General features: G+C 40.5%; 1 protein-coding gene across 4 annotated transcripts in view; it reads left to right on the forward strand.

Moving 5' to 3' along the window:
- The window catches only part of GLIS3 (GLIS family zinc finger 3), a 306,985-nt gene that overhangs the window by 24,704 nt on the left and 267,771 nt on the right, over window positions 1-14,510 (forward strand). For all 4 annotated transcript variants that reach the window (XM_039542756.1, XM_039542757.1, XM_039542758.1 and 1 more), the window contains one exon: window positions 12,212-12,317. The gene's annotated coding sequence lies outside the window, so the exon portion shown is untranslated. The remainder of the gene's footprint in view (window positions 1-12,211; window positions 12,318-14,510) is intronic.

Raw genomic sequence — 14,510 nt, forward strand, 5'->3', positions numbered from 1 at the left:
CTGAAGCTCTCTATACTAGAGCTCTTTCTGCTGCTTCCACTGGCGGTGCAAAACTGCTGGTAGCAACAGTGGGAAATGCTAGCAAAAAACTCCAAGGGACAAATCCTCAGCTATAGCCATTTACACCAGCTGAGGACTTGGCCTTGAGTGTTGGCAACGTCTTTTGTCATTCTGGTTGCTTGTAAATTGTTAACTATTTCAGTTTCTAGGAAAATGTGCTTGTGTCCACTGTGCTTCATGCTAATATTTTCCATCTTGTTGTTGCTTTGTTTGTTCAGCTATGTGCTAAAAGAAATTTTGCTCTCTAGCCCAAGAAAGAAAAAAACAGTTGCTATTACGAGTAGCCTGTGCCAGAAAATTCATAACTCACAGCTTGAGAAAACAAACACTCCTAACTGAAGAGATCTGGCTAAATGAAACTTCAGGATGGAAGAAAAAATATGTAATAATCAGAATTAGGGGATCATAAATGTCACAGTGAGCTAGCCTTGCTTTCCCACTCATGATATGGATACGGTGAGATGCTGCCAATATTTTGACCCACCAGTATTCCCTGTGACCTGTATTTAAACCACATGCACCAGGGTGCATGCACAACAAAGTAAATAATGGAGAGTCTGGGGAAATATCTTATTTCTATATTTAAATAAAACTGTTTGTTTCCCTTCTTGGTAGTGAATAGAAGAAACACAGTGGGAAACCAGCAGAGTAAGCCAGATCCATCATTATATGGAGGGTATACCTACACAGAAGCTGGGAGCATGCCAAACTGCTATTTTTAGCACACTAGTTTGAGTGGAGGAGGAGGAATGCATGGATGGAGCTCCAAAGCCAGTACCTCTGCACAGTAGACAGCTGCACCCGCAAATGATGGTTCACTTGCAGTTGGTCCAGGCAACTCACTCTCAGAAGAGGCTCCAAGCAGCTGTGTGTGCACAGCAGCACCACACACTGGCGTGACTTTGCCTCGGCTGGCATGCTAAATCTAGTGAGGGTAGCTAGTGGCAAAACTGCTATGGAAAGGGCGCATCTGGCTCTTCAAGTGCATCAAGTCTCCTATGACAAAGCTCGCACTTTTACCAGTATAGTTTGTTTCACTCAGGGACGCTGGAATAAGCTATGCCAGTAGGAGCCGCATCCATACTTGAAGCATTTTACCAGTATGTCTACACCAGTTCAGCAATCCTAACATAGACTTCACCTCAGCAAAGAAATAAATCCCAAATCTGAGCCAGGAGAAACGGAGGAGGTTCCAACTTCGCAGACATGCCCCAGGCTACAATTGCAAAACAATTCATGTTTTTATGGTACACTCATCACCTTGGTTTCTGAGCACCTTTCAGTGAGAAATAAATGATTAATGTGTAAATCCCTCTCCATTGCTTTATTATTACTAACTAGCTGCTACTGCATTCAGAAAACTCAGAGATCTGAAAGGCTAAAGACATTTTGATTTAAAAACAAAAAAAAAGTGCATATGAGACCTGTCATGTCAATACTGCTGATGTTATATTAGTAACGTGATCCCATCCATTGCTTCCAGTATACCAAACGGAACAAATCTGGTGATAGTGTGCATCCTTGTTTCATTCCTATGGTTGTCCTGAATAATTCCATCAGCTTCTTGTCTACCCTCACCAACTTGCTATAGATGTTTTCTAGCAGCTTGATCAATTTTTCAGGGATGCCATACTTTTTCAAAACTTGCGATAAGTCTTTCTGCCAAATGCTATTAAAAGCCTCTGAAGTCTGTAGAGTTGTTGTAATAAGTTTGGTTGTGTTCTATATACTTCTCTGATATTTGTCTTATCACAAATAATGGATATATTGTACTTCGTCCTGGTCTAAACACCTGTTTCTTTGCAAGATCCACTTCCATGTAAATCTTCATTCTCTCTCCTGTGGATCATTCTAAAAATTTATCAATTTCTTCCTTGGGCTCTGCTGAGGTCAGGACATTCAATAGTACAAGTGTAACAGTACAGGATTTGATTCTGAATCTCCTCTTCAGCATACAAAGAGATATTGGGTTAAATACCATGAGAGCTGGGCTTGCCTTTAGCTTCAGCACCAATGCAACTCCATCCTGATATCCACCATCTTCTCTTCCTGATGTCAATATCCTGTGTTCATCATGATAGAATTCTCCATTGCCTTTCCATATCATTTTGCATAGACAGATGATTTCCCACTCATATCTTTTTACTTGCATCATTACTGCAAGTGCTCTAGCCTAGGATAACATTGTGTTCCATCTTATCTTTCAAGCACAGCATGTAATTCCCTGTTCTGCGTGTTGTTTTTATTTGTTCAGATCACATACTTTTCACTCCTGCCTTGGTTTCTGAGCAGCAAACATGGCCTTTGTTTAACTGGGTGATGACTCGGCCACTGTACTTTTCCTTTTTTTCCCATTCTTCATTTGGTTCTACGGTCCAATAATCATCAAGAGTTTTTATCCATGACTCCCCAGCTTTGTGGTTCAGTGTATTGTAATCTATCTGCAACATTATTATAAGCTATCAACTAGCTTGTTCCAGCATCATTTCCGCCAATGATACTTTGAAAGTTTGTTTGGTGACTGACTATAACTGCATCTACACTAAAGGCTCTTCCCGGCACAGTTATGTTGGTCACAAATCATCCCTTATCACAGCCCTGACTGGAAATTCTGGCAAAAATTTGTAGTATAGACCTGGCCTTGATCCCTTGTTAGTAGCATCCATTTAGAGGGTCTTGCAGAGGCTGCTCTGGCTCATAAGTAGACAAGGAGTCTTCATGCAGCTTATCTGATAGTTTGTGGCAGGCTGGATTGGCCAGAGGTGTGTTGCGAGCTAATGGAGATGGGGGGCCTATTTAGCAGTGTGCAAAAGAGCAAAATGTGGTCCTGCCCATTTAAGACCTTGCTTACACTGGTAACTCCCCATGTGGACACTCTGTTCTGATATAAGTGACCTTTTATTTATAGTTTTAAACGCTTTCCCAAGTCATACGTGCCTTTTTGGTTTAGCATGTATGTCAAATTGAGTGTCTGTGCTAGGGATTATATTGGCATAACTCGAACAGTTTAAATACACACCTTAGCCTATACCAGTATAACCTGTCTCCCATAGACAAGCTCTTAGATTTTGCAGGGCACTAATGAATGTAAGTGCTCAGCTAGTCTGGTGATCAGCATGATATGAATGCTTAGTTAGTCAGATACACCAACCACAGAGCTGTTTAACACAGCATTTCCCAAACGGTGGTTCCTGACCACCAGTGGGTCGTGGGTAGGCTTCTAAATGAGTCACATATCCAAGGCTAGATTAACCCATCTCTGGGCTCTAGGCCTGGTATGGAGATGGGGAGGTGCCACCCTGCAGCAGCTGGGTGACTCCTTTCCTGTCATATTGCAGCAGCAGCAGGCATAATCTGAATGGTGGTGTGATCCTATGCAGGTTGATTATGGGGCTGGCTTGTTCTCCAATTCTTTCCCTCTGCATTGGGCCTGGATTAGGGTTGCAGTGTGTGGGTCTCAGAAAAAGACAAAATGCAGTTGGTGGGTCACCTTAGTAAAAAGTTTGGGAACCACTGGTCTAGCACCATGCTGGCGCACTGGTTAAATACTGATTCAGAGGGGAAGAGTGCCACCTGCTGGGTCCACCAGCACACTTCCTGTAGTATTTTGGGTGTATCTAATTTTGTCCTATTGAAAGGTTGCCCATTTTCAGATCCAACCCTGCTTAGCTTGTGAGATCTGGTAAAGTAACAGCACTAAATGCTTTAGCTGTAGTGATAAATGGCTCTTCATTCCTCTGAATAAATTCCACAGAAGGGAAATGCTCTGAGGTCTCTATTATACAAAGGTCTCTTGCCTTGCCTAGACTTTCTCCACTCACATATAGGTACCAAGTTTTCCACATAGGACTGTATAACTCATTCCTTGTTAATTTGTATGGAAATTAAAACAATTAGAAGAAAAAGGCCATTCTTAGTCTTTTTACTGAGAGATCACTATCTGACAGGCATTTGGATGTGCCCTTATTCTCCCTGCATTCACTCTTTAGGCTGAATATGTAAAAATCTTCCCTCTTTCCCATTTTGTAATGTTTCATTTATTTTAATTTTGGGGTTTTTTTTACAGTTGAAGGCAACAAGGTGTTTGCTACAAATCAAGTTTAGAATTCACATGTTGCTTAAAACATGCTAGATGCTATGGTGAGTGCAGCACTAGAACTACAGATACAGCTGGATATTCTCCTTTTGTCCTTTTTTCATATCCTCTACTTTTGAAAGGATAGACCCAGCTACCTGAAGTGTCTTTTCCATCTATAGCTCTTCAAGATCCTCTCAGTGCAGTGTGACACTCTGCTATTGTGGAGCAGCACCCAGACACTCCACTCTGAAGGTTGCAGCTGAGTTTCTGGTGAAGGTGAATTTTCCATCACCTCTAAACTCTACAGGCAGAGACAGATCAGCCTGAAACTTGATAGGCTAGGGTAGAGTGCATGCAATATGAAGTCATTTGAATAAGGGTTACAGCACCCTGTAATTGAAGGTATTGTCAAAGCTGCTTTTTGTTCAGAGCTGGGGGGGAAGAATGGTAGATAGGACAGAGGCATATGAAGCTTATCCCCACCCTGGGCTCCCCTAGGTCAGATCTAATGCATGAATGTCCAGGACTTTAAATATGGAGAGTTATCAGAGCTTGGGAGGGATTTAGCCCTCTCTCCCCAGTCAGCCTGCAAGGAGAATTCCCCAGGCACAAGCTTAGGTTGGCCCTATGCTGCCCCTGGTATAAGTCTGGGTGCTGGGTGTTGATTGCTGGTGGATCTATAGTGTATGATGGGGATTGTGGGTTGCATCAGGCTGTGAAACAGCCCTCTGCAGGCTGCTGTAAATTAGAGCAGCCCAGAATCCTGAGGGTGCTTTTCCTCTCGCTGGGCTGCTCATTCTTGAATGGCATGGCACACAGAGTGGAAAGATGATATGCTGGCAATTCACTAATGGGTCTCTGGTGCCATGTGCAGACTTCTTAGCACAGCTGTTAGCTGAACTCCTGCCAGGGCTTCAGTATAAACTCCCTCTCTCCAAATCGGATAGAGCTTTTCAAGCCTTCTCTAAGCTAGCAAAAAGGTGTTTTAATGTGAGATAAGAAAATTTTATACGTTTTACAGGTGAAATCCCAGCCCCATTGAAGTTCAGTGGCAAAACTCCTATGGGTCCAGGATTTTCAGTTTAGCATCTAGTATAGTCAGGGTTTAACACCTTTTAAAAATGTTAGGACTTGACATTGTGGGGAAGCCATTGCAAAATCAGCTAGGGTGTAAATTTAAAGCACAATAGCCATTCCACACTTAGCATGGATTGTGCAATTTTTACTTAATCCACTTTAAAATAGCAATAGCTATTCTGGGTTATACTCTCCATGCCCCCCCGCTCCCCTCCAACTCTTAGCTGCTTCATTTGCCACCAGTTCTATTGCTCGAGGACAAAGAAAGGCCATTCCCCCTCCCCTCCCAGCCCCCCCACCCCAAAACCTGACACGTGGTTACATGGTCTTTGCAATCTTCAGCTTCCTTACTGCAAGCTTCCTTGCTGCTGCCCAGCGGTCAGATTCTGATCTCCATTACACCAGTGTACATCCATTGACTTGAGTAGAGTTATTCTGGGGTTCCAAGGGAACTGGCTGGTAGAACTATAGCTATGCCACACTACACCAGCATAAGGTCACTTTTATTCTGGCGTAATTACTCTGTTTACTCCTTTGGAAGTACAGTAATTACACCAGAATATAGTCACTCTTGTTCTGGAATAGAGTGTCCATATGCGAAGCTATGCTACCATAACTATATACTGCTACAGTTCTGCCAGTAAATGTTCCTGGGAAGAATAACCCACAGTCTCTCTGGTGTCCTGATACCAGTAGAATCCATTACACTAGCTCCTTCAACCAGGTTTGTGTGTGTGTTTTTTTTTATCTCCAGGACACTCTTAAAATACTCATATTTTCTCATTCACAGGATAAATGAGGGAAAGTGGGTTACAAATTCAGGCCCAGCAATGACAGGATCGTACAGCGCAAAGTCAAAGTACAAAGTACATTGTAGTGTATCTTGCATTGTTAACTAGCTTTGTGTTATACATGTTATGAGCTTCATGCTAACACTCTTAAAAGGTAGTGTTCAGAAAATAATGGATACCCAAAGAACAATTGTGTTCATCTGTTGTGGAAGGCTGATACAAATTGGACTAGCACAAGATAAATAATGTATCTCTTGTTGGAGACTGTTATGTATTTAAAATGTTTGCTAGCTCCTAAGACTGTAGACTAAAAGGTCATATAACCAATCCAGAGTTTTCTGGAGTGAGTTTGATCAGTGATAGTAACAGCAGGATTGCAGCATGAAAACTGCAATGTTACAGTAAAGTTTTTCTGACTCCCTATTGACTGGCCAGAGGTCAATAACTCAAGTCCAGAGCATCAACTGGCTTCTGCTATCAAAACTTCCTTGCCTAAATTGTTTTGTCACTGTAAAGAGTCTGATTGAAGGTGGGGCGTTGTAACTTGTCTGAGCTCTACAGAGACTCCTTAATTAAGGACACTTTTTTTAAAGTGCCTTTCCATGCTATTTTGTGACTGACAAGCTATTCATTGATGTTCTGCATCTGTACTGGAGCCTCTTTACCAAAATGCATGCTATACACTGTAGGCACTAGAACAAGTGTGCCACAAGGATCCTTATCAGCATTAATTGCTGTCAAGGCCAGGATTAGACAAAATGGCACCCTGAGGATTGTCTTTGGCACTCCCCTCCCGCCCCCACCTGCATTTGTTAAACTTTTGAATACCTTATTTTTTATTGCATTTGTAGCCCATTTCACAACTTTGCATAATTTGCATGCATGATTTATCCCTGTCATGTAAGATAATAAATTTGCATGCTAGGATCTGTAAATCTGTATTTAATCATGCCATATATAAGCAAATAAAAAATAGTTTCCTCTAAGCTTATAGAGACTTCTTAATTTTAAGAATAACTGAAATGTACTAACATCAAGAAATTGAATTGTGCACCAACATTGGGTGGACCAGTATTAAATAGTGTTACAGTGGGTGACAGCCTTACAATGTTAATCCTCATCCTTTAGTTCAAAAGGTCGCTTTTCTCCCCTTTGCTCTTGCGAACTGAAGCACATCTCATTAAATATGTCCTTTATTAGTCATTACTTACACTCGACAAGTCTTAAAACACAAGTACACTTTCACAATTACACAATATAACAAGGTTCACAATATCACAGCTGGGCTCTCACTTCACTTTTTTCTTAATCTCTCTGATTGACTTGCAGCGCCCCACCCCTTATATACCCACGAGAGCATGGCTGACAACATTCTAGGAGCTTCAAGGAAAATGTAGTTCTCAGAAAGTCTGGAAGGTTCCATGAGATTCTACAAACCTCTAGAACATTCTAGGAGGTTAGTGAAAAAATGAATCCACATATGGAATACCTGCAATGGTGACTGTCAGAGAGCATTTTCTAGAATGTATTGACATTGATGCTACTACAGGGGGGAGGGATAGCTCAGTGGTTTGAGCATTGGCCTGCTAAACCCAGGGTTATAAGTTCAGTTCTTGATGGGGCTACTTAGGGATCTGGGGCAAAATCAGTACTTGGTCCTGCTAGTGAAGGCAGGGGGCTGGACTCAATGATCTTTCAGGGTCCCTTCCAGTTCTAGGAGATAAGATATTTCCATTAATTTTTTTTTTATACAGGAGTTGGTATGACAAATGTGCTTCTTAAAAAGCTGGAAGATTTGGGAATTGCGATAGCTGATATGAGAGGTCAGGGCTACGATAATGGTGCCAACATGAGAGGAAAGAACAGAGGAGTGCAGACACAGATCCCAGAGTTAAACCCTCAAGCTTTTTTTGTCTCATGCAGTTCTCATTCATTGAACTTGGTGATCAGTGATGCAGCATTAGCTGCTAGTGAGGCTGCTGAATTTTTTAATGTAATTCAAAGCATCTATGTATTTTTCTCTGCATCAACTCATTGATGGCAAATTTTGAAGCAACATCTGGGAACATCCTCTCTGACACTGAGACCACTGAGTGCCACATGATGGGAAAGTCAAGTGAACGCAATAAAGCCTATCAAACACCAAATTGGGAAGATAGATGATGCCATAGTTGCCATTATGGAGGATAATGCTATGACAGGAACTGTTCGTGGGAGAACAGTGGCAGAGGGAAATGGAATCACCAGAAACATACATAACTTTAATTGTCTGTGTGGCTTAGTGTTGTGGCATGACATACTGTTTGAAATAAATGTTATAAGCAAGAGACTCCAAGGTGTTGACCTTGATATATCTGGAGCAATGGAAAAACTGGACAAAGCAAAGTCATACCTACAGTCTTACCGGTCAGATGAGGGATTTCAAAATGTTCTGAAGAGTGCACAGAAGTTGGCAGAGGAACTTCACACTGAAGCTATTTTCCCACCCATTCAAGAATACAAGAGTCACTGAAGAAGACATTTTGATTACGAGGTACGGGATAATCCCTTAAGAGACCCCCAAACAACAATTCAAAGTTGAATTCTTTAACCAGTTGCTAGATTGTGCAATACAGTCAGTTGAAGAACTTTTCATGCAGCTCAAGGAACACAGCAGTATATTTGGGATGTTGTATGATATTCCAAAACTCCTCACTATACCTGAAGGAGACCTACACCAGCAATGCAGTGCACTAGAAACAGTGTTGACACATGATGACATGCGGGATATTGATGCGAGTGATTTAGGTGATGAATTGAAAGCCCTTTCAGGATACATTTCAGCAGGATCAACTCCAAAGGCTATTCTGGAATATATGTGCACAAATAAGATGATCACCCTCTTTCCAAATGCTTTTGTTGCTCTGTGCATACTTCTAATACTTCCTGTAACAATTGCCAGTGGAGAATGCAGCTTCTCCAAGCTGAAGTTAATAAAAACACAGCTATGCTCCACAATGACACAGGAGAGGCTGGTAGGCCTTGCAACCATTTCAATAGAGCATGAGTGGCCCAGACTGTGGACCTTCAGGAAGCAGTTCAAATCTTTGCAACCAAGAAGGCACAGAAAGCACCACTTTGATTATTCAAACAGATAAAAATGCCAGTGTTTACTATGCAGACAAGAAAAGTTACATTTGCTGTTCAGGCGTTTGAAAGTTAAGTGTTACTTACAATTTTTGAACAAGGCATTTTAAGTTGTTAGTTCTCCTTTATTGGGATAGGTAGCAGAGCAGTACCATGAGAGGAGTAGAACAGGAAGACGGCAGACTTGAGACCTTTCAAAGTTTTGGCCCAAGCAAGGGGGTATGGGGGCATCATTTGAGCTCCCTGCCTCAGGTGTGAAAATGTGGGCTGGCCCTAGCCATTATCCCTGCATATTAATTGTGAATAAGGCATTTCCCAATGCATTCTAATGGAGGGCATGAATAAGCATTTGCGTTGCACTTCTCGTCAGTATTCGTCCCAAGCTGGAGAAGCTAATGATACAACCAGCGGACCAAATTCAGTGATGAATTCTGGTCATGTGCCACATGAGGCACATTACGCATATGCTAAGAAGAATGCCTTCTAATAAAAGTGAACTCAGAACCTGATTGTAAAGTACTCTTACTTGCAGCACATTCGAAGGTGAAGTGGGGAAAAAAACTAGCAGCTTTCGTTCCCTTTTGTACTAATTAAATCACAATAAGATGATGCATTGGTACCACTGTTCGATCAAGCACAAAGCTAGCAGCCTGAAGTTCAGGGTTCTAGTCCTGACTTGCAGTGCAATCTTGTATTAGTAAAATGCAAGGATTTTTGCAAATACAGTCCTTTGAAATCAATGACTTAAAAAATCAATAGGATTTCTGTATGCAGATAAACTGAAGGAATAAGTATAGAAGAGAATGAATTACAGTTTCTGTGCTCTGGTGCTAATCTCCTCTTAGTCCTTTGACAAGTAACTAACCAGTGCTTACAGGATCAGGCCTTCTGCCCTGCACTTCTCTGGTAGTGGTGCTCCACTGAAACCTCTGCTCCACTGGACTTCTCCACCTGCTGCTGTCCCTGCAACCCATCCCAAAAAAGGGTTTCACAGAGTAGAAGGGTTCTTTAGAAACTTTAATGCAGCCACAGATATTGCATCTCAGCGGGTTCCTTGTGATTGGATGCATCTTGACCCCAAGGTTGGTGATCCTCCTCCTCCTCCTTCCACACAGAGACGGAAAGATCTGTGCGTGGAGGATTTCCACCGTACGTGGATCTGTGGGGGCACAAACTGATCCAGCATGATTATTATTTCATGTATCCTAGCTTGGAACACAAGTGCATCTATTTTAGGTCTATCCTATAGAGGTCACTGCAAACTCACTTGTGAAGAAGAGACAACATTGTGTTTCACAATAGAATTGATGTTAATACTAAATGAAGGCTGAAGAATCCTTATCTGTCTCTAAGCAATGTTTATATCTCATGCATGTTTGTAGAGTGACAAATGAAAATGACTTTTACTCCACATAAATGAGTCCTAATGTACCAGAGAGGAGGGCATTAACAAAAGTTAGATTTTCAACTTGTTTTTTCTATGAAAGAAAACCTGATGCTAATACCATGCATGTTATCATTTAATCCTGATCTCTAAATTAGAATACAATTCTCTCATCTACCTTGCATTTTCCTCCATTTTAAGGTAGATCTGCAATTTCCATAGAAACAACATCATAGCTTTCTATGTATTGGCAAAGGTGGTTAGCAAATAATTTTCATTGTACTTAAATCATGTTCAAAAGTGTGCACATAATGATTTAAAAAAAATTACAAAGCCAGCCTGGCTTCACCAGTAGCAGCTGAGTGCTCAGGTAGACAGAATGAGGTAGCATTTTAGCAAACAGGCTCCACCTTAACAGGAATCTGTGATTATTTTTATACGTGGATTTATTTTCCAAATATATTGAAAGGGCTTATCTGCTGTATTGGAGTACAGCAGGGGATAAGGGATGTAAGGAACCTCTTTCTTTTGAAACAAGGGGAACACGATCCTCCTTTAGTACTCAAGAGCACTAGAGGAGATGGTTAATGATCCTATCTTCACCCTACATTATTTTAAAATTTGTATTATAGTAGCAACTTGAGGCCTCACTGTGCTAGACCCTAGACAAATCTGTAGTAAAACAAGGTCCTGGTCAATGGGATTTTGGCAACTAAGTGCCTAGATTCCTTTTGAAATGAGACTTGGGCTCTTAAATCAGTGAAGTGTTGCAATGGTGAGCGCAGCAATGCCTAAATACCTTTTAAAAATCTGGGCCTTGCAGTCTATATAGATAAGGTAGACAGTGGAAATGTTATTCCCATTTTACAGATGGGGAACTGACAAATTTAAATGACTTGCCCAGGACATATAAGAAGTCAGTAGCAGAGCTGGAGTTGAATCTAGAATTCCTGAGTTCCATGCCAGTGCCTTAAGTACCAGGCAATCCTTCTTATTACACAGATTTACATATAAGGGTCCTTTTCCAGCTTCCCAGATTATTAGCTGAGTGTATTTTGCATCTTTTCAGACAAACAGCAAAATGAGCTCTACAGTGCATTCCAGCCTGTCAAGAAGAGTTCTACCCACGCTAATAGCAAGCACCTGAGAGTAGACTTGATCCAAGAGTGCTAGGATCATTTTGGAAGTCAGTGAAAGACACCTTAAAAATAGCTCCGGGGAAGCCTGGATGTAGTAGTGCAAGTAGAGGGGCGAAAAGTCTGTCCAAAGCAGGAAGAACTATGTTGTATTTTTCCCCCTTGGGGTCCTCTATCTCCCTTCTAGACCCGTAAGTCTGTATTACACTCTCCACTCTCAAAACCAAAGCCCACATCACTTTGGAGGAGCAAGATTAGGGTGGATTCTTTTTGTAGCCTATCCACACATTTCCTTACAAGTCTAGAAGTGTTGTGAACTACTACTAGTGACATGAACTATTTCCCACCTCAGAGCTTAAAGATGCTCTAGCTACAGAACTCTAAGCATCTACCATTCTAGGAAGCCAGAAACCTAGGTCAGGAATGAAATTCAGGTCTTCTCTGCCTTAATGCAGCACTCTGCCACTGGGCTAGCAGGATCACCTGGCTTCAAATGTTGGTATTGTAGTTCTATTTTAATTTGCACAACAGCATCATTATTGATTTGTTTGTGTTGTAGGAGTGCCCAGAAGTCTCAATCAGTTAAGACAAGACATCAAATGGACGTAACAAACATGATGGGAGGGATGGAGAAAGGAAGATGAGAGTAACAGCAATACGAACAGGTAGGTTACGTAAATTGGCAATCTGTATACTTCAATGATTCCAAGACACTTACATTTTTATTTAATATGTCTCAGTATATGCATAACTATTACAGATATTTTTAATGTAGATATTTACATAGAGCTATTTTATAACAGCAAAAGGTCAATCCAAAATATATGTCATGCTTGACTATCAGGCAGAAAATTAATCCATTGATTTTTATGGCTGTTATTTGAACTAATCAGTCTCTCTCATTATATAGCATGAAGCAGATTAATCTCAAAATGGAGCTGATGTTACAATAGTTGCTCTGTCTTGAGTTGAATAATTATAGGAACCTAAAAAATCATTTACTGATCTCAATATGGCACGTAACACAAAAGCACTTAGGAATTATAACTGCAATATAGTAACCAGAGGCAGAGGTGGCATTTTTTAACATGCAGTTTAAATGACTAGTTAGTAGTTTATGATTTTAAAAACCCCACAAAAACTGACTGAAGAGCCAACTGACTTCCAAAATGATTAAGCACATGCTTACCTTTAAGTATTTGAGTATTTCACTGAAGTCAAACTACTTTGACTACTTATGCAGGCCTTATAAATGTTTCATTGTAAAAGCTATGTATTGAGCTGTAAAATGGCAGAGCTGGAAATTAAAAAACAAAACAAAACAGCAGTAACTGTAAACATTAGCAGTTGCTACTTAACATACAACATTATGGCATTGGTTTCTGTTTTGTTTTCAAGGGTAAACATGGCTTTTGTTTTATATAGTAATATAATTTTATATAGTAAAGTCGATGCCATTCTTTCAGCAGCTAAATAAATAACCTTTTTTTAGGAAGTCCAAAACTCCAGGAAGCATAAAGGTTTTGTTTTTTTAATCTTGAGTAGTTAGAATCTTGTACTGATGAAGTTTTGATTTTATAAGTTGGGTATGTGATAGATGGGGCTATTTTTGTGTGTGTGCATGCATTTTCCCCCTCTACAGGTTGAGACATATTGCTTCTCTTGAAAATATGTTAGTTTGTGTCGAGGCTCATGAAGGTATTTGGGTGCTGATAAGTTAACAACATTTATTCCTTGCTAAGTAAATTACTTTAACAGAAGGAAACAATGCCATGTACCTATCAGTTATTCAGATTTTTCAGTTTCCTATTCATAAAAGATCTGAATCTCTGTGCTCTAGTTTTTCTAAAATAAATTACATATCTCCGGATTGTGCAACAATAAGTGGACAGATTTGGCACACAAAAGAGGTGCTTTAGCAAACACCCCTTTTGTATACAACCCCGGCAACAACAACAAATGAGTTTTTTTTGTTTGGATACAGCTTCCCAAGAATCATCTTTCACTGTAGGAGAGCATTAAAAAGATTAGGATAGTCATTCCTCTCTCTATTGGTGTACTTGGGGGCAAGAAGACCTCATGAAATCACTAGGGCAGGATTTCAACCTATTGCTCAAGAGCATTAGCAGGCTTTTTCTAAAGGTAACCTTTAACGGGCTTGCTACCGTAGTGTTAATGTAACTGAACACTTTGAAGAGTGATACTCATCCAAGCACATTCTCAGCTGAAACTCTGAATGCCAGTGGTTTTTGCGGAAATGCAAACTTCTCCAGCTATAATGAATAGTGGATTAATTAAGAATTTCTTTTACAGCCAAACTATAGGCTTGGAAATTTTAAAAGGGGCTTTAACTGTCTTTAATAGAGTAAACTAAATGAGGGGAAACTGCATTGAGCAGGGGCGAAAACACACTTCTAGCAATGGAGGGAGAACACATAGACATGAATAGGGCCAAATTATCCCTTAAGATTTGTACTCCCATTCCCACTGAAGTCAATGAACTGCATGTGCATATCAGAGGGCAGAATTTGGTGTAGCAGAAGGAAATGCATTGAACTGAGTCAGCAAGGGAGCATTTGCAAGCTAAAATGACTAAGATGACTTAAAGAAATGTGTCATGCTCAGTGAGCCAGGTTTTAGGTCAATTCAATTTTCTGGAAGTCCTAAAAAGTGTATTCCACCAGGGCCAATCAGGGTTGTATTTTCAACATGAACTGAGGAGTTTTAAATTCAGACAGGAGGATTTGATCTATAGCTTTTGTAACAGAAATTGCCTGCTACATTGTGATGGAGTATTTCTCGAGGGGAGATACATGATTTACAAACTATAATTAAAATAGTTTTTATGGTGTTTTTAA

This window comes from Mauremys reevesii, linkage group 6 (genome assembly GCF_016161935.1).
Source record: "Mauremys reevesii isolate NIE-2019 linkage group 6, ASM1616193v1, whole genome shotgun sequence".
Classification (NCBI taxonomy): Eukaryota; Metazoa; Chordata; order Testudines; family Geoemydidae; genus Mauremys; species Mauremys reevesii.